Raw genomic sequence first — 26,776 nt, forward strand, 5'->3', positions numbered from 1 at the left:
CATAGTTTGTTGTGGTCCACATAGTCAAAGGCTTTTGCATAGTCAATGAAGCAGAAGTAGATATTTTTCTGGAACTCTCTGGCTTTCTCCATAATCCAGCGCAAGTTAGCAATTTGGTCTCAAGTGCCTCTGCCTCTTTGGAATCCAGGTTGTACTTCTGGGAGTTCTCGGTCCACATACTGCTGAAGCCTACCTTGTATGATTTTGAGCATAACCTTGCTAGCGTGCAAAATGAGTGCAATTGTGCGGTAGTTGGAGCATTCTTTGGCACTGCCTTTCTTTGGGATTGGGATGTAGACTGATCTTTTCCAATCCTCTGGCCACTGTTGGGTTTTCCAAACTTGCTGGCATATTGAATGTAGCACCTTAACAGCATCATCTTTCAAGATTTTAAATAGTTCAACTGGAATGCCATCACCTCCACTGGCCTTGTTGTTAGCCAGGCTTTCTAGCTCTCACGCAGAACAACATTTCAAATGAATCATTTTTTTCACCTGTCAGCTTCCTTAACTGTTCAGCTTTCACACTCATACATGGTGATCTTGGTCTTGGTCTCCAGTGACAAATCCTTACACTTGATGATCTTTTCTAATTTCTTCATTGCTGCCCTTCCAAGTCTCAGCCATCTGATTTCTTGGCTGCAATCTCCATTTTGATTGATGATTGAACCAAGATATATATATATATAATCTTTAATTATTTCAATTTCTTCATTGTCAACATTAAAGTTGTATTGTTCTTCTGTAGTTGTGATTTTTGTCTTCAACTGCAGTTCTGCTTTGGCACTTTCTTCTTTCACTTTCCCTAAAAAACATTTCAAGTCATTGCTGCTTTATGCCAGTCAGATAGGGTCAACTGCATATCTTAAATTATTTATATCTCTTCCACCAATTTTCACTCCTCCTTCATCTGAATCTAGTCCAGCTGTCCATATGATATGTTCTGCATACAGATTGATGACAATGCCTTTGCCTATATGAAACCATTCTGTCTCCTCATATTTTGTCCTAATGGTAGCTTCTTATCCACAATGCAAATTATGCATCAGGACAATCAAGTGCTCAGGCAAACCCATTTTTCTTAGAAAAACCCATAGTTTCTTATGATCTGCACAGTCAAAGGCCTTGCTGTAATCTATAAAGCATATACAATTTTTAAAAAAATTCTTGGTGTTCTTCAATAGACAGTGGATATTTGCAATATGATCTCAACTGCCTTTCGAAATCCAGCTTGAACATCTTGCATTTCTTACTCCATATAAGGCAAAAGCCTTTGTTGCAACATTGTGAGCATAATTTTGCTTGCATGAGAAATTAAAGCAATGGTCCTATAGATACGGCACTCCTTGGCATCTCTTTCTTAGAGACTGGGATGAATATTGGGCATTTTCAGTATGTGGACCATTGTTTGGTTTTCCATATTTGTTGACATTCTTGTTAGGATTTTGACAGACTTCCGTTGTGAGCAATCTGCTACTTGATTAAGTGTAAACAACTTGTTACTCTGCTTGTAGTTGACCATATCCTGCCTTGAGACTTTGGCAGTCACTACTGGGCTAACAGGGTTCTGTCAAGAAGTATCAACTCAGTTTGGTGAGTGATCCAAACTAACCAACTCTGTATTGGTAATTAACAGCAGAACATTGGAGAAAACAGACACAGAGCTTAGAAAGTTTATAAGACCTGAGGTCAAAGGTCTAGGGAATTCATTGAGTATAGCAACCTTTGCACTGTCAATTCACTCATCGTTTTGAGCCATTCACAGAAGTGTGCTACAAACTGTTTTCTGCACTCTCATAAATGAAAATTCCACACTAGATATGTCATCATGGGGGGAACTCACCATTTACATTTCTGCATGCAAACAACAACAACAACAACAACAACGACGACGACGACAACAACAACAACAACAACAACAACAACAACAACAACAACAACAACAACAACCAAGCTCTTGGGTATGTTTTAAGTGACTTTATGAATTTGTTTATGCAATTATTTCAACAGGACACCTCTTCTGATTGACCTTCCCCCTTTCTTTCCTCTCGGTCTACCTCCAGGGTGATCTAGAGTGTCACAATCTCTCTCATTTTTCTCTATCAGGAAAAAAATAGTGAACTCTCTCTTAGGAAAGTTGTAAAATCAAAACATAAGATTACAGTTCACTTCACAATCTAGTCATGCATTCAGATTAGTCAAGTCCACAGGTTGCCACCAGGGTGCTGTTGAAGAGACCAGTCCTACAGGTTTACTTGGTTTCTGTTTAAACAACTCTCTATGTCATTTTATCTGAACATGGTGAGCACTCAAAAAGGGTGTTTTCTTTGACGAGCTGTTCTCTTTGGCTTCACTTTTTCCTGCTCTCAGTCTTTTCATGTTTATAAGGATCTTAGCTTTGCTTTTGATGATATTCATGGCTGTTCAATTTCCTGAAGGCTGAAATGTATCTTTTTGTTTATTAGAGCCAAATATTTCAATTTGAGGGTTGGAAGGATATTTTCTTTCTCTCAACAGAGAGTATAATAAAGTAAAGCTATTTTAAAAATAATTTTCTGGCTGGAACCATAAACCTTGAATGCCAACGGGAGAAAAATGTACAAGATAAAAAAAGAGACCCTCCTAAATCAATGCATGCGTGTTTCCGATTCTTCATAGGAAATAGCCATTTCAGGTGCACCATCGTCTTTCAAGTTTTCTGCAAATGTCTTAAAGGTATTGTTAGTGAAGAGATTAGTTCCTCTTAATACGTTTTATCTTCAGAAGTATGCCAGCAAAATTGTTCCTTGGAAAGCTTGACGCTCGGTGGTAAATGCTTCTTTTCCTTCCGGTGATTCATCATCAGCATCTTTCAAATAGGAGGCACTGTTAATGTCTGTGAAACCAAGCCAAGTAAAATCTTCCTACAGTTTCTTCATTAATGTGTACTTTCTAATGAGTCCCAATTTCCCACAGCACAGCCTTGACTATTTAAAGGAGACCAGGTTCAGCAAGCTGTTTAAACTCAACTCTAATTCTAAGTGCATGGTTACTGTTGTAGGGTAGTTAGATGTATGCAGGCTAGCCATATAAGAAGTTCTTTGAGCAAATAGTGGGTGCAATTGCACCATTCTTCTAATCCACTCTAGCTGTACAACTTGGATTGAGCTTACTTAAATTAACCACCTTGTCACTACAAGTTCAAGGGAACCACCCACGCAAGAGTTCCTTTAGCATCCCTGCATTCTGTTACTAACTATAACCCATTTTTTGTTCTTGGTTTGCCAGATGGCAATGCAGGATTTGGAATAGACCACAGATTTTCCTGGGTGTTCCACATAGTATGTTGACAAGTTGCAAGGGTGGTGGGTTTTCCCTCAACAGGATTCTGTGTGGTAAATAGTCATATTACATATGCTAAGCAGGATGTACATGAAACCACAATATAATTCCAGCTTGCATCAGTTTTTGGCGTAATTAAGAGGCTTTGATCCTTCACACATGCTTTGCACCTGGTGTTCATGATTTCTCAATCCCTTTCATCCTTTTATCTTGTAATCCATTTTCTTTTTTTCCTGCAGAGTCTTCATGGACTGCTTCAAGGTTGCTTGTCTTTCAGTAATCAGAGGCATTAAGGCATTGAAGTTTAATTTCCTGCTTTCTACAATAATTAAAAAAAATACTTTGGAGATTCATTTTCGTTGGCTCCAGATTTGCAGGTTCATCCATAGGATGTCTTCTGCAGAAATGTTATGGGTGATTGTTTTAGAAAGCTTTTTCCTCTCTGGGACTACAACTCCCAGAGTTCTGCAAGCAACAGGGCCCCTCATCTGCAAAATGTGCACATCACTGAGCCTGGATTTCCAGGTAACCAGAAAGCTTATAAGGTAATCTGTAACATATTCTGTTGGTGATCCACTTTTATGAAACATTTTCCTGTGCATACGTGTGGCAATCAAGCTAAAAGAAAATATGCACAGAACATGCCTAATGATACCCATAACCCATTGGACACTATCTTATTTGGAAAAACCATTGGTAGAAGGTCAATTGCACAAGGGTCTTTCTCTCTTGGCTTCCTGTTTGTCGCATGACAGGTCATGCATCTAGAAATACAACCAAATTCTTGGCCAAAGGAAATGGGAGAATGTGACAGATGGTGAGAAAGGCAGGTAGACTAGCTTGCCCTTTCCCTACTATCAGTCTCTGAATCCGGTAGGATTCTGGCCACTGAGTTTACTGAACACAGCCCTGTTGGAAAAGGCTGTAAAATCTTGGATCACTCTCTTGTCCAACCTGTCTACTTCAGGTGGTTTCAAACCTGATATGCTGGGTAATTAACTTGAAGATCAGCCAGCAGCAATATGACTTCGGTGGTTCATGGGAACTCCCTTCTATTTCATAGCCACATAAAAGGACTACATTACAACAGTTATTATAAACATACTTCTCTCAGTCCTTGAGGAAAAAAACACAAGCTGAAATTTGGAAGTCTTTGTGTACAACTTGAAACAACAGGATATAACTTCTGAAATGAACCAAATCAAGCATAAACACTGGAGCAGTCTGAAAGGTTTGAAACGGGGTGGGAGGCAGGGGGGGGGGCGAAAGTCACATTGTGGCCGTGTGCTCCCTCCATTTGATCTGTCACTAAAATTTTGAAAACATGACACTCCCCAAACGTAATATACTTTGATGCTAAACTAGATTAACTTTCCCCAGTACAAGTGAAAGGCCACCTGTTGCCAGAATGCCCATATTCCTCGTTGGCTGTCTTGTAGCTGTCATCACTTCAATGCAATCTGCGCCCAACATGCTGGAATATAATGAATATGTCAGGAGTTGGAGGTCAGCCATCCAAGTACATGAAAACTTGGCTTGCAAACAGTGTCAGCGTGGAGGCCTCGCCTATCATCTTGTGCAAAGGATTTCTGCACCACTTGATTTGTTTGCACAGGGTTTGTTTTTGTTGGATGGGAACACATTTGCTGAGAGGCTTTTTGACAGCCCATCCAAACATTTGCAATTTGGAAAATGGTGCTTCATCTTTCAAGCCTCTTAACTAATGGGTGGTGTGAAATGCCACTGCTGCTGATTGCACTTTGTGTTTATTGTTATTATATTATCATGGAAAAGGTTCAAATGAGCTTGGAGTATTTACACTGGGTAGAATGATCTGTCAGTGTAAGAAACCTCTTAGCCTTTTAAGGCAGCTTACGTTATCCAAATGTGCATCCTTACTTCGGTTTAATGCATTTATTCGAGATTTTTATTGCACCATATTATATTTAAACACATGGCCTCAAGGACTTGCTGCTCTGGAATGGGGTTTAAACAAGACCATGAAGACCAGGATGTCTGTTGTAAAATCAGATGGCACCTGTACAGATATTCCCTGATCATTACTGACAATCCCACTGGTGCTACCGAAAAGTCTGCGAAAAATGAAATAGCCCATCTGAAGATAAGAACTATAAATCACTCTGCTGTGAGAAGCAATATTAAAAGTAGCTCAGACCCTCTCAGAGGTCAAGAGAGGTCTAAGCCACTTCCATTTTTTGAGGCTCCCTAGTATATAAAATAAAAAACGAAGACATGGCAAAACAAGATTGCAAAAATTGTGTTATATTTACAATTTGAGCATATTCATAAATGTGAGGCCTGGGTCAAATGGGTCTCCTACCCACCCCATAGGCCTTTAGCAGGGCCCTTATACTGTGCCAGAGGTGGGAGAAAAAAACAATGACATCCAAAGGTGCCCTTAAAACTGCCTTTTTTTAACACAATGTGCCCTTCATACAATTATCTTCTTGAACCAAAGCTAGTATTATTCCAGGAGGGACAGTTATCTCACTGTTGTTTTTAAAAAAGTAATTTTGGACTTAGTAACAATAGTGTCCCCCACTCTCCCTGCCAATGCTGAAGCTTGGAAGAAGTACCATAATTTAGTGGCAGCACACATAGCTTACATACAGAAGGCATCAGGTTTAATCCCTGCGCATACTCACCACTGTTTCAGCTGCAAAAGGCTCAAGTAACAGGACACTTAAGCAGAAGGCGCCAGAGACTCCCTGCCAGTCAGAGCAGACATTGCTGAGGCAGGTGGAGGAATAAGTCTGACCTTAGCAGCAAGAAGCAAAATAAACCAAGCTGAGGCAGCTTCCTACATTTTTCTTTTTAAAAGCTATTAGTTATAAGCCAGCAGAAACATGCATCTCCCAACCATTATGAGTGGCCCCTCAGATGTCTTTCCAGAGAATAATGTGTCAAAGAAATATCCACTCCTAGAAGATGTCCATAGTGGTTGTGTTTCAATGAAGTAAGACCCTTTCCCTCAAACTCACCAGAAAACCCAAACAACAAAATAGAACTGGAGATGAATTTCTAGGACATGGTAAATCTTAAATACTCAGAGAAAGACACATAAGATTTTAAGTTAGGCCATAGGCACTCTTCAAGTAATGGTACAGAGGCCCATAGGAGATGATATTTGTACCACTAGACCAAGAAGTAGAAAGAAAGAGATAAAGTGTATGTGTGGGGGTGGCATGGGGAGAAGACAGCCCATAGCACATTAATTCTGACCTAGCCACTCAAAGTCCATACAAGAAGAACACAGCCATTCATCCACAATCACAGATTTACTCAGTCCTAATACTGTGAAGATTAATGAAATGGTCTGAATAAGAACTCAAAAATCTAGATCCTGAATCCTAGCTAGCAGTGACAACACATCTTTCACTTTTGTCCAGGAGCTACTGAGCAGCAGAAAGGCAATGTGCAGAAGTCTGAGCTGTCCCTAGTGCCCCAGTGGTTGGGGCATTCTGAAATGATTTAGGCTTTATTTGGGGCGAGGAGTGGGATTTATCTTTCACATTCCTTCTCCTTTGGCACTAGTGGACATATTTCTTGGACATACTGTCTTATTACTTTTGATTTTTGTCTTCCTCTCTTAGAATTGCAGCACTTCTTTTTAGTTATTTTAAGCCCACAAATGCCAAACTTAACATGAAGGATCGGGGGTGTGTGTGTGTGCCCCACCCTATGGATAACCAGTACCTAGTTGCTCCCACCCCCCAAATAGATTAGATTAGGCATCCTTCAGTCTTGAGAGACGATGGTAACATGCTCTGTATGGAGGACTTGGAACAGTGTCTAGTGTGGCTGAGAAGGCCAATTCAAGAGTGACAATCCCTTCCACACTGAAGACATATACAATCTGTCCCCTGTCCAGCTCCCTGATTTTGCTGCTTTCATGACTGCCTCTTTCCTTGGTCTGTTGGACAAGGGTCTCTTCAAATTGGGAGAGGCCATGATGCACTGCCTGCCTCCAGGCTGAATGCCTAGACAAATGCTATACCTTTGATCCAGTCCATTTTCACATATTTGTCTGAGATCCCTAATGCAAATCCCTGATTTCCAAGAAGGTTTGGCTTTGTATGTGTGTACATTTTGTTCATTTCTGGGGCTGTTACAGCTCTAGAGGGTCCTGAGACAAATAACTGACTCCCAAAGACTCCCAGTTTGGACTAAGCTGTATACTTGTCAACTCGGCAATAAGATACAGTACATGCCACATGATTAAAGGACTAGCTAGTCCAGGTATAGATGAAATGTGGACCATGGGCCACATGCAACCTCCAGAGCTAGAACCTTTTTTCCTGCCACTGCTTCCCTCCAAAACACGCTACCCACATATCTTTGAGGGGAAAAAATGTGAATTGCCTTTCCTGGAGGTCTGTAGCATTTTGTACTGATGTTTAAAGTGATCTCCATGCCCTCCCCACTATTTTTCATTTTAGGGGACCCACGAGGCCACTAGAGGAGCCATTCTCAACCTACTTTTGGCCACAACCCATAAACACAATATGAAAGAAATATAGGCTGAATCAGGATTGTGTGAGTCGCAGAATGGACCTCATAAGGCAGTGTGTGAAGAACTATTTCTATATGTAGCCCCCTTCAAACGTGTCAGTGCTCCCAGGGGGCCATATTGTCCCCACTGAGAATGTCTGCTCTAGACAGTTTCAGGAAAAACAAAAATCTAGGCCTTGAACCCCCTGCCCGCAAGGTACTTTCCTTCCTGTGAGCAGCTCTGATATGTGCTTGGTTCTTTTACTAAGACATTTTTCTAACGCAGTTATGGGCATTCAGTTTGGGAGGGACCATTTTCTCTAAAGCAGCTATAAAAAGAAGGGCCGTACAAACTGTAGTTTATTTTTACATTATATAATATATGGAACAATTAGAAGTGTGGGTTATCTGTATTTGGAGATCACAACCTCCACACAGTGTTAGGGGCAATTGAGCTCAAATTCATGGAAAAGAGATGCCAGGGGACAATAATAATAATTCTGATGTTTAGATAAGACATCTACTTGCCTGAAGTTTCCCAAAATGTTAGTCAGCATCTGGAAACGATCATCAGATTCTGGAGTAAATCTGAAATCATGTTCCTCTTGACATTGTGTTCTTCCAGGCAAGGATTTTCTTCATCTACGAATATACACACTCTGCCGTGGAGCAAGCAATTTTTTCATATGTGGTCAAATTGTCCCAATGTTTCACAGCTCTGGTTAAAAGTGCAAAGTATATTTATTAACCATTTCTTTCTGCTAGAACTGATATTAGTGTTTCTAAATATCTGGCTGCAGAGCCAGAAGATGGGAGTTCGATTCCCCACTGTGCCTCCTTGACAGGGGGCTGGACTCAGTGATCCATAGGGTCCGTTCTAGCTCTGCAGTTCTAAGATGATGGTGATGATTATCAATCTTTTTGATAATGGCAGTAATTCATTGTTACAGAAAGAGGTATTAATGTTCATTCTGAAGTGGCAAGACAAGAAATATTGAAATGCTGGAAAGATGATCTCATTTTTTTTCTATAGAAAAATGGTACAAATATGTTTGGAACTTAGCATTATGAGAGAAACTAATACAAGAAATCAGAAAAAACCCAGAGACTACATAGACAACAGAAACTTTGACACTGTCTGTTCTGCTTTTATTGGTGCCTCACTTAAAAATGACAGTACATGGAAATCACATTAGCCAACAACTACATGGCAATGCCTTGAGAAATCTATTTGGACAGCCATATTGACAAGCCGACCTCTGCTGTCACATTTTCAGATGTTTCTGATCCTGACTGAGTTTTGACTATAATTTTTAACAAACAAACAAAAGAAAAAAAATGATGAGCAGCTGTATAGAGTCTATGGGATAAGAGCTCTAACAGACTGACACTAGATGATGTTCTACCATATGAAACTAAAATTGGATAGAGCCTTAAATAATTCAGTGTCTGGTACTTTGTCTTTATGTATCTAACCACAGGACTTTCTGCACAGTGAAAACCTGAGGTCCTTTCTTCTACATCCCTCTCCGTGCCCTATTTTTCGGTTTGCAAAGCACTGCATTTACTTTTTGAAAATTCCAGAACCCAGAAGTCCACAGTCAGAATTCTAGGGGCTTTAGCCAAAAAAAAATCAAAGTCCTCTCGGATCATTTGAATTACTTACAGCTAATGAAATAGTCTGATGCCTGGTTTGTACTGCCATGATACATCAACTGTACTCTGCTCTTCTAACAATTTCTAGTGTTGATTCCAATAAAAAATTTTTTTTTCTAAAAAACAGTAAACTTTTTTTGATTAAAAATATATGTGTTGATAGGGCCATTCTCCTAGTTGTCGGACAAATTTTGTCGTATGATAATCCTTCATCTCAGCTAGAATGTTGTATTATAAAAAGTGAAGGCTCTTCTATAGGGAGAAAGACAAGAATTGAAATAACAGATCTCAGATACTCCTGACATTACAGAGTAAGAATGGAAATATGAATGGTGTAAAAACCCACCCTCTTCACTCATTTCTAGTTGTTTTGATATGATAGAAGTACTCCTCAAAACTACTTTGAGTTGTTCCCATAATAGGCATAGCCTTGCTGAAATCAATGGAACTTAAGTCAATCATGACCAGCCTAAGTCCCATTGTTTATAATAGGTCTGCTAAGTAGAATGAAATGTAAATTTAAACCTCGGTGTACAGATTACGTTCTCTCTCAAGGGAATGTTGCTATTCCTTCAACACTTGCCTTTTCCAATTGCTGCTTTAATTTCTTTCTTAGATTGGTCTACACTTTCTTAGATTGGTTTACACTTCTTGGACTCCCATCCAAGCAGGAATGTGGTCGGGAACAGGATGACACACAAATTTCAGATTTTCACCGCCCCCGTGTTGAAGAGGTGTTTAAATCATTATTGGAAAAAAAAAGTCCATGCACATTGTGGCAAGCACCAAAGTATGACTTCTGTGCAATATCCAAAGCTGCTCTAAGAGCGACTACCTCTGAACAATGCTATTTTATATGGTAATATGAATACTGTATCTGAATTTGGCCAATATCACACCATTTATGTCACATTGGTGCAGTCCCCCTGCAATTGGTATTAGACCCATCAGTAAATGACACGTGTTTTTGTTATGTGCTGTCACATTGCCTCTGAAGTATGGTGACCCTATGAATGAGCATTCTCAATGACACTTATAATTACAAATAAGTTGTCCTTCTTGGAAATGATTGATTCCCAAAGGAACTTTGTCCTTGTTCTGACCCTGCATGGGTACTTAAGAGGGAGGTGTCATTGTCCATTCAGGCAGCCATGCCAACAATTTATCTGTACATTGCTGTATTTTGGTTTTTCTTTTTTATTGAAAGAATAGTAGGCTAAGAGATGGTGACTTGACAAATGCCATCTGGTGAACTTGGTGGCTGAGCAGAGATTTGAATCCTGGGCGTACAGGTCAAAGTCTAACACTGTCAATGTATTTGGATTGTCATGCTAAACTGTGATTTAGTGAGCCAGGAATTGATCTTGTTTCTTCTGGGCTTTCTCCTGCCCTCCAACACAGCTAGGAAGTTCAAAAGCTTATTCTTTCATTTTTGAAAAAGTACACCTTGCCTTATCATGCAAATCTCAGATTGTGGTGTTTAGTCTTAACTGTGGTGATTTTAAACCAATCAGTTTTCTAAATCACTATTTGAAGTTACCTTGTTTGATCCTAACCCTAATTAAGAGTACCTAGAGTTTCTTGAATTCAGGTGACACAAGGAGCTAAAATGAAATCAGAAGTATTCTGTGGATGACACAAGTTTGAATAATAAGACAGGAAAAAGAAAGAAAGAAAGAAAGAAAGAAAGAAAGAAAGAAAGAAAGAAAGAAAGAAAAGAAAAGAAAAGAAAAGAAAAGAAAAGAAAAGAAAAAAGAAATATAGGACTGAACCACACAAAAATCAGAAGGTTTCAAATGCCCAGGGCCATACAAAAAGGACAAAGGAGTATTCAAGTTTGAAGGAAAGATGGTTGTTGTGGGTTTTCTGGGCTGTTTGGCCGTGTTCTTAAGGTTTTTCTTCCTAACGTTTCACCAGTCTCTGTGGCTGACATCTTCAGAGGACAAAAGTCAGAACTCTGTCTGTGCTCTAGTGTAGTGCATGACTCTATCCAGTCCCAAGGACCAGTGATCACTGCACACAAAAGACTAGCTAACAACACTCATCAATCACAGTGATAGATCATCTCCCCCTTTATCACTACAATACACCCGTAACAAAAAACACCCTGATCACCATAATTACCCAATCTCTTGAAAAGGACAAAAAGCTGATCCCACAGCTACAAATATTGATCCCACATACTACACCAGAGCACAGATAGAGTTCTGACTCCTGTCCTCTGAAGATGCTGGCCACAGAGACTGGCAAAACATTAGGAAGTAAAACCTTAAGAACATGGCCAAACAGGCCGGAAAACCCAGAACAACCATTGGATCCTGGCCATGAAAACCTTTGAGAATACTTTAAAGGAAAGGTTGGCTGACCACATCTAACTAAAGAATCACCTAACATTATGTCCACATGCAGCCTACAGCTTCACACAGTGCCTTGTAGACTCTGACATAATCTGTCACTCAATTTTTCAGTGTTAAATGTATTTTGTCTTGCTGATAAGGAAGACAAAGATTGTTTTATCTGTAATCCATGCCATAATGATTTTTGAATCAAGCTCCACTTTTGACTGTGATTAGGTTATAAAACCAGGGGAAATAGTTCAAAATTATCTTTAATGAATTGGTCAGGATTAAGATTATCTTTGTGACAATCAGAAATAAAATTAAAATATAAGTAGTCTGAAGAAGCAAAGGCCTCTGGGGAATATTTGCCTCATATGGGATCACAAAGACTTGGACATGAGTCTTATCTAAATCTAGCAGCGAACGAGAAAGTATGTGGGTCTGGAAATTAATAATGGAATTGAGTTGAGGTTAATTGGCTTGGGAAGGATGTTCTTACTCAGATGGTAGATTACAGTAATAATTCCTTCCCTAGGGTGAGAGAGGCAGAGTTGGCTTTATGAACATTTAGGAACGAATCAGGAATGGTATGACTCTGCCTCTCCCTCAAAAGGATGTAAAATTCATCTAGAATTACATGCATCCTTGCTGTGTATATATCTTCAGCTGTGTGCCTGGTCTCCATGGGCTCATATAGGCAATGTTGTTGTGTAGTTAAGAACATCTTGTAATGACTCAGGCACTGCAGAAGTAATTTGAAAGTGACCCATGATAATTACTTGAAACTTCTATGGTCTTCTGATTACTGGACACTTCTGTGGTCTTAATATATATGCAGTAGTCATAACACTTTTAAGATTCTTAAGATTCAAAAACATTAATCAGAGTTTGGCATAAAACTAACATTGCACATCCTTATTTTTTGCACATTGTAAACATTTCTCTGAATACGAGCTGGACTTAGAACCTGTCCATTCTGAGCATCTGTTCAGCTTTTCTGGCACCCATGACACTGGTACTACACCTCACTGTCCAAATTTTGATCCATGAAGGCAGACTCAGGGGATAGCGGGCACGAGATGTTTGGTTGGCAGACATGTCCTTCTCAATTACCATCCCAGGGAATGTCAAACCTTCCTTTGGCCTACCTGAAAAAAACCCACTACAATTCTTGTCAAGGGGAAATGAACATATTTGGCCCTATCAGATATGTTCCCTCATATTAATAGCCCATCTGTACCTGCCAAGTGATCAACAAGAAGCCTAAATCTTATTAGAGGCTTGTCGTAGTTTTTGACCCTGCATTACTATAATAGAGTCTACCTTCAAAGAAGACACTGTCAATGCTCATGTGCGTTTAGGAGCCTTGGTAATATGGTCCAATCCTGAATTACCACTACCCTAAAATATCTTAGCTTTTTAGTTGAGCAAATGTCCCAATGTATCTTTTTTTTCCTATTGAAAAAAGGATAGTTGTGTTCTTTTTGATTATTTTTTAAAAAGGGGGAATTCTCTTTTGGACTCTGACTATTTGGTGAGAATTGCTGTTCATCATATGAGCATTTCAGTCTATGCTAAAAGGTTTTTAAGAAAGTGGAGGTACTGATCTCAGTCCTTCAAACTCTGTAGAAATGCAATACCTATGAGTCCTAACCAGCATAGCCAGTGGTGAGGAATTCTATGAATTGCAATGCAGTTACATCTGGAGGGCCCTTTACCCCTGCCCGTTGTAGGTACTAACTCAATACAGTGAGACAGATTCAGCGTGAGTCCTATTTACAGCACAACCACGGAAATCTGTGAGATTCAAATAAGTTATTATTAACACAGCTCATTTATTTTAACGACCAACAGTCTATTGAGTGTCTGCTGAGTGGGAAGTCCCACTTGTGTAGTAACACAGGATTCCACTACTTGTACAATCAATGCTGTTGTACATGTGGAGCCAGATTTTCTTCTTGGTGATCACTACTTATGCAATGGCAAGGCTTCCATAATGTGGCATGATCCCATATTACAGATGTGGAGTCCACTTTCACTTAGATTATCAAATCCTGTGACATTCCTTCTAATCTGTATGAGTAAATTATGGGTAGAATGGGTTAAGACCCTACCCAGATGTGGGCAGCATGCAGTCACCCAGAGAACCAAATGCACAACCCAACATACCTGGGTCTCTCAACACCTCTCATATACCTAATTTTGGGGGTGGAGGTGGAGCACACAATTTGTTCGTTCAAGAAACCTTCTTGTGCCCTTTACAGAGCTATGTTGTCAGGGGCTCCCAGCACCCATGGGGACTGCTTTCACTCAATTTAGTTATTTTCAAAGATCAATAAAACCAATGAGGGGCCTTTGTGATAAGCCTCCATTTTTGTAAGAAAGGAAACAAAAGGAAACAAAAGGAAAAAAAGGTGGTCCATTGCAGGCACAGGTTTGGCCATCACAGAACCAGCTCTCTCTAGCCCTATTTTGTCATGCTTTAAGAGCTGAGTAGAGATGGACATGAAATGTCAGTTTGGTGGTTTATGCTGGTTTGTCCTTTGGATGAACAGGTGTTTGACGCTTCCCAGAGCTGCCTTCTCTGGTGGGCACACACCCAGGGGCAGTGCCTGGAGGAAGCAGGGCAGGGAAGCAAGGGCTGTGCTTCTGAGTAGGTGCCCACCAGACGAGGTGGGGCTGGTAACCGCTGGTTCAGATGAACCAGCACAGACAGCCGAACAAGCAGTTTGTGCCTATCTCTAGAGTTGAGCAGAGCTATTAATGATAGGAAATCTTAAAGGTCACTCATTCATAGGGTCATAATAAGCTGGGGGCACTTGACAACATATAACAGCAGCAAACCATGTGGAACCCACAAATCTGAAGAGAAGCCTCCTAGCTCCCCTTTCTTCAATCATATAAATAGGACAACCCAAAATTGGGGAGCATATTATATCTGAAGAGCCTCTTCCCTTGAGTCAGAACCCTAACTTTGGCAGGGGAGAATTAGCTCAAGTGAGGAGGCTTGTCTATACAGCTCAGTTGGAGTGGGCTATTGTTTTTTACTCGCTAAGCCGTGTCCGACTCTTCGTGACCCCATGGACCAGAGCACGCCAGGCCCTCCTGTATTCCACTGCCTCCCGGAGTTTGGTCAAATTCATGTTGGTTGCTTCGATGACACTGTCCAGCCATCTCATCCTCTGTCGTCCCCTTCTCCTCTTGCCTTCTCTCTTTCCCAACATCAGGGTCTTTTCCAGAGAGTCTTCTATTCTCACGAGATGGCCAAAGTATTGGAGCCTCAGCTTCAGGAGCTGTCCTTCCAGTGAGCACTCAGGTTTGATTTCCTTCAGACTGGATAGGCTTGTTCTCCTTGCAGTCCAGGGGACTCTCAAGAGTCTCCTCCAGCACCACAATTTAAAAGCATCAATTCTTCGGTGGTCAGCCTTCTTTATGGTCCAGGTCTCACTTCCACACATTACTACTGGAAAAACCATAGCTCTGACTATGCGGACCTTTGTCGGCAAGGTGATGTCTCTGCTTTTTAAAATGCTGTCTAGGTTTATCATCACTTTCCTCCCAAGAAGCAGTCATCTTTTAATTTTGTGGCTGTTGTCACCATCTGCAGTGATCATGGAGCCCAAGAAAGTAAATCCTGTCACTGTGGGCTGGAGTTGGCTGGATCAGGCTAAATAGGGTGGCTTATGGTTGGATAGAGGTTCCATTTGACATGTGGTGTGATCCTTATGTTCACATGGCATAAACACCTCAAGTGACCCTACTCCCCTAAGGAGAAAAATAAAACCACCACCAGCAACAAAATCCTTGCCCCCTCCTCTCTTTTCCTTCTGGGAGGAAGCTTTCAATTTTTTTCTTTTTGTAAGTAGTATAGCACATTAGTGATGTTCTAAAAGTTTGCTTCCTTCTTTTGTCCCTCAGCAGAAAAGCAGAAGAGGAGGTGTTTAGGCAACTAAGACACCTAACATAATTGGGAAATGGAAAGTGGAAGGGAAACTTCAAGCCATAAACTATGCTTTGGTTCAAACTCAGCAACTGCATATGCTGGAAATTAACAACAAAGCAATCCTACCTGCACCAAAACCTAGCAGCCCCTGCCAGTGACCCAGAACGGTGCTCTTTGGGAATGGGCTAGTTCACTGTAGTGATTATGATGTCTGTCCCTGCAGTGGGCCAAAGAGCAGGACAAATGCCCATTTGATCACACACTTAGGTACAGCAGCCTCCCTGCTCCAGACTGTCACATTTTCATTATTAAAGAGTTGTGATAGAGGATAACAGGGTGAGCATATTCCCATCAAAGTGTGCAGACTCTACATACTTTGAAACACAACTAAATTGGGTTCCTGTGAAAAGGAGTGGAGTACTGAATTTAGACAAATCAGTCCATGACAGTGTGTGATAGGATCAACTCCGAAGAAACACAAAGGTTTGCAAACCAGTTCTGTGCCTTGTTGGTTGTGTTGAAAGGCTTTTCACAGAGGGATCTATGTGACAATACTACATACATACTAGAGAGGGAGAAGACTAACCTCAGCTAAATATTTAATACAGGGAAGGACAGATTTTTGCAGCTGTGGTAGGCATTGCTGAAAATGTCAGCTTCTGCAAAAGCATTTGCATTCCTTTACAACACAAATGAGACGTAATTCTTTGCACTCATCTAGCATTAGTATTAGAAGGTCTTAGTGTCCTTACTAAATGTCCATTAATTAAGCCAAGGTATCCTTGGAAAAATTTGCTAAATGACTCTTGACAACACAAAAAAGGAGGAATGGAATTTTCACCATGTCTAATTGGAAGTTGTTCCTCTCAAACATACTTTGTGTTATTCTGTTGCTTTTAAATTTCATGCCAGGGGTACATATTTTCATCTGAAATTTACTGTAGCTTTGTTGAAGGAACAATAAGTACAATTTCCTTGTTCACTGGAAGGCTCACATTATAAGCAATAGCATTTTGAGGTTAAGTTAGATTTTTAGGTATGGCTAGCAAGACTTCAAATCATCCACAACAGAATCCCACTTTAAGGGGAAGAGATTACTCCAGAGGGGCACAAGTTGTTCCCTAAGGCAGTGCTCCCCAACCTTCGGCCTCCAGATGTTCTTGGACTTCAACTCCCAGAAATCCTGGCCAGCAGAGGTGGTGGTGAAGGCTTCTGGGAGTTGAAGTCCAAGAACATCTGGAGGCCCAAGGTTGGGGACCATTGCTCTAAGGTATCTTTGTCAAATGCTGTATCTTCCAGGATACTTTTGCCAACTGCAGCATACAGTGAGAGGGAAAAGAGAGAGATGGTGCTGGTAGAAAACAATATCTGTTTTAATTACAACAATGTGGATGGAACAAAAGCAAAATTACCAAGGCAAAATAAGTAGTGGGGAGGGAGGGGTAAACAGATCAGCATTTCTTTAGGTCTGTTTCATTTGAGATTAGTTCAAATAAGACCAAAATGATTTGTTTATGTCTTATTGGGTTCCTCTGAATTCCAGATCCATTCTAACCCCAGCCTTTGTTTGTACCAGTTTGGACAATCTTGTTTTTATTTTTATTTTCTTGTGAGTTTCTGCTTTTTCTACAGAAAATGCATTTCCCACATCCATTTTAACTAAGTATGCAGCTTTGTATGCATGTCTCCTAATGTACGCCTTTTTGTCCATTGACTGAAGCATGTTTTAAAAACAAACAAATGAACAAAACAAAACAAAACAAAAAACCCAGATTTTTTTTTCATCCCAGAAAACTCCCTCAAACCATTTATTGGGAGTCAATTTGCCCTCCCCCCCCCCATGCCTTTGAGGTGTTTTAGGCACTAAAGAAGTTTTAAGTGATTAGAAGTTACCAGAAATCTTCAGGTTTGAAGGATAATCCACAGAACCTGGACAGCTCACAGGAAACCAGGAACCTGCCAAAAAGTCATCTCACAACCACCAGAGGGGGCAAGGGATTTTCCTGTTGGTTTCCCCAAAAACATGTTTTGGAGTAGGAATTTAGAAGGTTTGTGAAGAATAGGTGGACTGCTGTGGGGGTGGAGGAGCTGCTGTTGGGCCCCTTGAGGCCAACAACATGGCCTGCAGTTCACACAGTGCCCAACCCCTGCATAGAGGAACAGAAAGGGCAGAAAACCGAAACATATAGATGGTTCACAGGACACATTGAACCAATAATACCGAGGTATGCCTTCTCAGACCCTTCTCTTCTTGATGTCCATGACTATGTCTATAGTGAACAGAGCAGAGTCCAGAATAATACTGGACCCAAACCTGATACTGACATGGTCCCTGAGGGATGCTGGGAATTGTAGTCCAACTCCACCCAAAAAAGGTAACATTTGAGTGCAACTAGACAAACATTGGCTAGGGAAGTGATGGTGCCGCAGGTTAAACCATAGAAGCCTCTGTGCTGCAAGATCAAAAGACCAGCAATCGTAAGATTGAATCCACGCAAAGGAGTGAGCTCCCATCGCTTGTTCCAGCTCCTGCCAACCTAGCAGTTCAAAAGCATGTAAATGCAAGTAGATAAATAACTACCACCTTGGTGGGAAGGTAACAGCGTTCCATGTCTAGTCGCGCTGGCTACGTGACCACAGAAACTGTCTACGGACAAACGCTGGCTCTGTGGCTTGGAAACGGGGATGAGCACTGCCCCCTAGAGTCAGACACAACTGACTAAAATGTCAAGGGGAACCTTTACCTTTACCTTTAGACAAACATTTGTCCTGATATTTGTCCTGAAACTGTTTATTTTGACATTTTTTCTGTCAAAGTGCACTTTGACATGCTGTAAAGTGCTGTAAGTCTAATATGAGTAGATAAATTTTTGTCCACAAGCATTTGGCTCATTTTGTTCTGTTGGCAGAGCTTGCTTGTTTGTTTGTTTGTTTGTTTGTTTGTTTGTTTGTTTGCTTGCTTGCTTGCTTGCTTGCTTGCTTGCTTGCTTGCTTGCTTCCTTCCTTCCTTCCTTCCTTCCTTCCTTCCTTCCTTCCTTCCTTCCTTCCTTCCTTATTTGTAGTGTTTCTGCTCCCATTGTTTCCTCTGACTGTCTGGCTTGGATGATTGCCTATTTTGTACTTTGTGGCAGTGTTGGGTCATGTCCTGATCTCATTGAAGGTGACATCTTCAGCATTACTTCCTTTAGGTTTGTGCCCCAAGGATCAGTAACTCTTTCAAAAGTTATTCCCCCGTCCCAAAAGTGAGTAATTCAGCACTACATTAGATAAGTGCTGTGGTGATAACTGAGAAGTGGCCATGTCTTTTCAGTTTAGTACTATATCACTTTGTAAACCAAATGAAAGAGGGGTTGGTGGGAGAGAGGGCTGAGACAAATAGAGAGGAGGGCATTTATATGAGGGTATGTGTACACATTATCTGGGAAATTAATAACATATTAAAATCACATTATAATAAATGAAACCAAGTAACTTGCAATAAATAACATAAAATAGAATAAAACCCTGTCCCTAAAACCTATCTTAAATAAATTAAGCAAATTAAACATTGCCTACTGTAGGGAGAACTGCAGCTAATTTGACCCTCTGCTGTGTGGAGAGTTGCCACAACCTTCCCAGGATGATTAGACATTTTGTGTGAACAGAAATGATTTCAGCCAGTGCCAAGTTCCAGGGCACAGTGTAGAAAGCTTAACATCAGCCAGGGACAACCTCCCATCTGGTCTCCCTGTGTTTCACAGGACAATTTGTCTAGTTCTCATTAGATGGCTGCAAGACACAGTTCTCAGTGCTTCAACAGGGAAGGATGAGAAATCCCATCACGGACACTCAGGAAATAACTACTTGACGAGGACAGTCAGCTCCATGACCCATGTCCAAATGCTTTCATTCAACACAAATTGCTTCCACATCTTTAGCAATCAATTTTGCAAAGGACAAAAGCTAACTGTGCCCTCGATATCGGCAGCTTCATCTTTGTGTTGTCTAAAATGCAGAAGCACTTGTCTGTCTGCTTGAGAAGCTAGAGGCTGCTTCATCAATTCGCTCTCCATATTTTAAAATTGCTCAGCTCTTGTGGCTGCCAAATCAGCTCCATTGTCCTGATTCTATTAATATGTCATCCTTCCTAACTGCTACTCAAAAATCTGCTAAATAGATTTACTCTTATTATTATTCTCAGGGTGGTGGAACAGTGATGTTGTTCTGCATTAAGTGGCAATTGCTTTGGACTCTTTTTGTTTTGTTTTATGTTCAGTGAGCCAAAGCAACTCCCAGCCCTGACTATTTTGTTTAACTGACCTTTGCAAATAGTGGATCTGATCATGCCAGATGCTAAATACTTCCCTTTACCAAAGATTTGATAGCTCACATTGATCAAGACTTTTTTTTTGCAGACAACTGCATGTTGATTTCTGACTAGTCACCTTCATGTACAGATTCCCGCCCCCCCTATAGAACCTAAAGAAAAGGAAATGTTATATGTGAAAGATCTGTATTATGCATGTAGTCAGTGGCCAAAATCCTGCAGCTTAGCATAGTAAATCACACTAGAATAGGCCCACTGAATCAACTGGGATTATATAACTCAACTTTGTAAATTCCATTGATTCAAATGGGGTATTCTAACTATTTATTTATTTTATTTATTTATTTTATTTATATCCCGCCTATCTGGTCGGTTAAGACCACTCTAGGCGGCTAACAGCATAAAATAGAACAGTGAACATATAAAAAACAATTTTACATAAAAATAAACATAATAAAATAGACAAATAGAGGGAAGAAAGAGGGCATCAGGGACTGACTGGAGGGAAGGCCTGCCAAAACATCCATGTTTTAAGTTGATTTTTAAAGATACCCAGTGAGGGAGCCACACGAATCTCAGGAGGTAAGTTGTTCCAGAGGCGAGGAGCCACCGCCGAGAAGGCCCAATTTCTTGTCTTTTCCTTCCGGGCCTCCCTCAGCGTTAAGCTCCTCAGCCTCACCTCCTGGCTCGCACGAGTGACACGGGTAGATCTTGGTGGGAGAAGGCGTTCCGCAAGGTATCGAGGTCCTAAACCGTTTAGGGCTTTGTACGTAAGCATCAACACTTTGAAGTCGATGCGGAATCGGATGGGCAGCCAACGCAATGCGGCCAGAGGGGGAAATATGCTGGTATTTTTTCACTCCACTGAGTAGTCTGGCTGCCGCATTCTGCACCACCTGAAGTTTCCACAGCAGCCTCAAAGGAAGCCCCACGTAGAGCGTGTTACAGTGGTCTAATCTTGAGATTACGAGCGCATGCACCAAGGTAGTGAGCGCCCCAACATCGAGATAGGACCACAGCTGGGCTATCCGCCTGAAGTGAGAAAAGGCAGTACGGACCACCGACGCCACCTGAGTTTCCATAGTGAGCGCCGGGTCCAGATGGATCCCCAAGCTGCGGACCCCATCCTTGGTGGGAAGGGTCACCCCCCCAAAAGAGAGGGAGTTTCCCAGTCCCCCAGCTGTGGGGGCACCCACCCTCAGTACCTCCGTCTTGTCTGGGTTCAGCCTCAGCCCGTTCTCCTGCATCCATTGCAGTACGGTCCCCAGGCAGCGCTGAAGGGACAGAATGGCATCTCCTGCAGTTGGTGAAAAGGAGATGTAGAGCTGGGTGTCGTCAGCGTACTGATGGCACAAGGCTCCACACCCCCTGATGACCCCACCCAGCGGCCTCATATAGATGTTGAACAGCATTGGGGAGATAATTGACCCCTGTGGAACCCCACAATTGAGACTCCATGGGGCCGAAAGACTCTCCCCAAGCTGTATTCTCTGGGGGCAGTCCTCCAAGAAGGAACGGAGTCAGGCCAATGCCAAGCCACCAATTCCCAACTCAGAGAGCCTCCCCAGGAGGATACCATGGTCAACGGTATCAAAGGCCACTGAGATGTCGAGGAGGACCAGCAGAGACATTTTGCCCCTGTCAGCCTCCCTCAATAGGTCATCACACAGGGCGACCAATGCCATTTCTGTACCATGGCATGGCCTGAAGCCCGACTGAAATGGATCCAGGGCATCCGTTTCCTCCAAGTGCGCTTGAAGCTGGTCGGCCACCACTCTCTCGACCACCTTGCTTAGGAAAGAAACATTGGCGATGGGCCTATAATTGCCAATTTCGTCCATTGCCAAACTTGCTTTCTTCCTAATGGGCCTAATGAGTTGTACTACAGTACAACTTTAACACAGTAAGTTGCAGTTAGAGTAGGTTCATTTGACTCAATGGAATTTATGAAGGAATTGACTTACTGAGTCCAAATCCATTCAATGGGTCTATTCTAGTGTGAATTACTATGCTAATCAATAGGATTTTGTCCTATGCACTACTCTCTCACATAGGAAAATAATGCACATAGGTGCCTTTTCTCACTGAACAGTTTTGATAATATTATAATGTCAATGGTTAAAAGCATTTTTAAAAAATAGAATGCCAATTCCCTCCAATCTAGTGATGACCAGAACAACTTATTTTATTAAACAATTACTATGAGATTCTTTCTGGAATCCAGTTACAAAACAAATCAAACAAAACTAGTGCAGTACCTTTAAAGGTAAGGAAATTCATATCCATGCGAGTCCTTGTCAATAGAATCCATTTCTTCAAAGCTCATCAAATACCTTTTGGATCCCAATTCAATGGTTCCAAAAAAATACAGTATCCAATCTGGAAACCTGCCCACTTACACCACACTGATGGCCTCAAGTCTGAATCTGTATCTTTATGCCTTCCATTGACTATCACTGGAAATTAACAGATGGCCATAATTAGAGATGGGGGTATTTGTATACAAATACGAATATCCCCCCCACAGGTGGAAATGACAAGGATCCAGCCCCATGGGGTCAGATGGTCCACTCACCATTCTGCCACAGACATGCGCTCGACAGAGCCTTCCTATCACGCCGTTTTCCGCAATGGATTAGCCATTCTGCGACCTGGCAGAGAGGCTTGTCATCCCGCCTCCTGCCAGGAGAGGCTAATCCATTGCAGACAACGGCACAATAGGAAGGCTTCGTCGAGCACATGTCTGTGGCGAAATGGTGAGGGGACAGTCTGGCCTCTTGGGACCGGACCCTCGTTATTTCCACCTGTGGGGGGATATTTGTATACGAATACGAAAACCCCTATCTCTAGCCATAAGCTTTCATCTGTTTGTCACAATTTGATGTAGTTTTTTGTTGGACACAGTGCCTTATGAGGGAGGGAAACCTGACACATCAATTGAATAGATTCAAATGCTTTGGTGCTATGAGCCCTTAAATTATGACATTTTAAAAAGAAAAACTATGGGTGCATTGTGTGCCATCAAGTCGATGCCGACTTATAGCAACCCTTTCCAGGGTTTCCTAGATATTAAGTAGTCAAAAGTGGTTTACCATTCCCTTCTTTTTGGTGTGCCCTGGAACTGCGCAATACAGTGGCTGGCATACTCACAGGAGGCACAGTGGGTATCAAATTCTCAACCAGATACCTAAACCACTGAGCTTTCCTGTTGTGGTTTTTATTTCTTGACAGAATTGGATAACATACATGGGAATATCTGGAAGTTGAGTCACGGCCATTGTCTGCAGTTTGAATCTCATCACCCATTGCAACACAAACTAGGGGTCATCAGGACACTAAACCACAGATCAAAAAACATCCCCACCTCCACAGAAGCCAAGAAGAAGGAAGGTGGACATCTGAGGTCAGCCCTTATGGCCTATGGATATCCAAAATGGGCCTTTAACAAGGCAACATCCCAACCCAGCAGGACAATGGAACAATCTGGGCCCAAGAGCCAATGGAAGAACCCGGACATTCCTTACATGGTGGGTGTCTCTGAAATACTCAAAAGGATTTTTGGTAAACATGACATACCCGTGTACTTCAAACTCACAAACACGCTAAGGCAGAGACTCATCTACCCAAAAGCCCAGAGAACAAAACACAACATGAGCAATATAGAATATGCGGTCCAACGCAAAGAGGAGTGTTCGGAGCTCTACATTGGAGAAACCAAACAACCACTAAACAAGAGAATGGCCCAGCACAGGAGGGGCAATGGGTCAGGACCACAATCAGTAGTGTTCCTTCATTTGAAGGACAAAGTACACTCATTTGATGATCAAGATACAGGGCCGGACTGGCCATCGGGCAGTTCTGGCAAATGCCAGAAGGGCCGATGGTCTGAATGGCCGGTTCCTGCCGTCGGCTGGTTCCTGCCTCAGCGCGGAGGCGCTGGCAAAGCCTCCGGAGGGAGGCGGCCTTGGGTGGGCGGCCGGGGCTGGCTGCGGAGGGTGTGGCCTCTCCTGGGGAGCGGAGGGCAGCCCGCCCTGCAGACAGGCTCCGGACAAGGCGGGGGCAGCAGCAGCCGCCGCCGCCGCCGCCGCCGCCGCCGCCGCCGCGGCAACGGCAGACGGGGCGAGGCGAGGCGAGGCGCGGCGAGGGAGAAGGCCAGCAGGAGCGGCGGATGAGCGGCACAGGATGCGAGCGGCACCGCACCCGATTTCCCCCGCCGAGGGCGCCCGCCCACCTGCGCCCCCCATGGCCTCCCTGCCGCCGCCGCCGCCGCCGCTGGTCGCCTTGGCAGATAACTTTCAGCAGATAATAGCTTTTCAGCATAAAACCTCTTGCCTTAGAGAACATTTTGATGAGAATTTCCCACTTTATCAGAACCCGTTAAAGGAACAGATACAAGCCCCAGAAAGAGTAATTATATTTTTCAGGTACACAGTGCTAATGTCGTAGGAAATTCTTACTGACTTCTGGGTAAGGTACATTTAAAATGAGGGGTTTGACTTTTTTTACCTACCGCCTTTCACACCTCCTCCTTACGACACAGCACAATCCACAAGAAAGCTGCTTAAAAGCATCGTGTAAACCGGGCTCCAGCCCAAGTGTTTCTGTCGAAGGGGGGGACCTAATCTCTGGCTGTGGGCATTTGAACACCGAGCCCCCGGGTTGCCATACCTCGGTTTACAGCCTGCGCCTAAGTAGCCTTCATAGGGAATTAACTCGCACTCACTTCCGTGGGCCTGAATTCCAACTTAGAACGAGAAGGAACGTGCTCTTAAGGCACATTCTCCATCTCAGTTCTTTCCCCTGCCTTCCCGCCTCCTCCCCTCCCTTCCGCCCGGGCCGCCTAGCTCGCCTCATCCTCTTCAAGCTATTTTTGCTTCTCCTGCGGGAGGGGGGCACGTCGGTCTCTCAAAGCAGGGCTGCCTTTATAGGAAAGGAGACGTGCTTCCTCGCTGTCAGGATTGTGTTAACACTGTGCCCGGCTCAAAAGGGAAGCCTTCTTCCCCATCTCCCTTCAGTATTTTTTTAACGACGGGAGAGATAAATATGCAATAGAAATTTCAGACTACTAGAGGCCTGGGTAGCAGCGTTTCGGCTTTTACCAATGTAATCATTCAACTGGACCAGAGCAAAGGTGAAATTGACGAGGGGACCGAGGAAAAACTCCTTTTTTATTTCCCTCCACCTACGATTACCTCCTCCCCATTCCTCCCTAAGAACTGACGACCCCTATTTGCGGGTCACTTCTTCAGCTTAAAGTTGGGCAAAGCTCTCGAGAAACTGTGAGGGGAAGCTGCTCCTTGCTTCCTTCTCCCCTTTCTGGCCACCACCGTATTTTTTTCCTGGGGGGGTGCCTTTCTCTTTAAATGTGATATAACCCACTCGCTACTGTCCCTTTAAAAAAGACAAGCTGAAAAAGCTTTGTAAGCGCTGATTGGATGCCTATTTGGATAGATCCTTAGAGGGGACTAGAAACTTCGCCTGGGTTAATTTTTTTTAACTGTGCTGTTCCAATAAACAAGTAACACCCCTCCCCCTTACATGCCGATCACCAAACAATTAAAGGCTAGGTCAGTGTCCTGGGGAAAAAACAGTGGAAGAAGGCAAACTGAACCCGAAGTTAATATAAACTACAAGCGTGCACACGCCCATTAAAGTTCAGGAATATTGTTCAAAGGTGCGTATTTTTAAAAAGGGCGGCAGCGGCAGAGTCTCCTGAATGTAGCAAAGTCCCGTTAGTGATATCATGTATATGTACCTTTAGAAGGTGCTGCATTTGGGGAATAATGTCCGTCCCTTAGTTCCTTCCTTCCCTCCTACCCCCTTTCTCAAGAAAACAAAGCTTTTTTACTCGCTTTGATTTAATCTGTGCTTTGCATACCTACTGAGGCTTCTGAGGAAAGGTAGCATTCAAAGGGCTGGAGAGCAGTTCGTCTGCTGTGGAAACTCTGAAGTTTTAAATAAGATTTATTTTTTTTACGGTAGGTTCCCTGGAATTCATTGTAAGGCAAAGGCACTCGTAGAAGAGGGGAGATTTCAGCCTTCAAAAAGTCAAACATATACATATTTAAGGTTTCTGTGAGCAGTTGGTAATTAAACCAGCTATACAGCTCCTGTTGGCTTCAAACTTACTTAAAGTGGCAGGGCTAGTAGCCTTATCACTTAGGTTGCACCAGAAAGGCCCCTTTGTTTTCCTTGTATTTGCATATTATTATCAGCATTATTTGCATTAGTTTAGGTTGCCTGATGTAGATGGCTAACATTCAGATACACTCTAAAAAGAAATATATTTTGCTCAAATTTAGATACAGTACTCAGTAAAATGAATCAGATCAATTCAGCCATATTAAAAGCCATCTCTTGTCTTTCTACCTACATTAAAAAATCAGTATTTAAAACAGAGCACTTTTATATTATTTAATTGTATGGTAAGCAAAGACAGAGGGTAACAGAAATGCGGCCATACGAGTTCTCTTATAGCAGTGAAGAATTCTGTGGTACCATAAACATAATGCATTTTATTGTGATATAAACTGTTTTGCACTTGAGCCAATTTTCTTTATTGTAGGTATGAAATGGACATAAAGTGAATGTTTTTTTTCTTGTGACAATAATTGTGCTGCTTCTTAACAGTGACTTTTTCAGAGAGGACATCAAATATGTTGCTGTATTACATTTGAAACTTAAGTAGGGATAGCTTTAT

The sequence above is a fragment of the Pogona vitticeps genome, chromosome 2, assembly GCF_051106095.1.
Source record: "Pogona vitticeps strain Pit_001003342236 chromosome 2, PviZW2.1, whole genome shotgun sequence".
Lineage (NCBI taxonomy): Eukaryota > Metazoa > Chordata > Lepidosauria > Squamata > Agamidae > Pogona > Pogona vitticeps.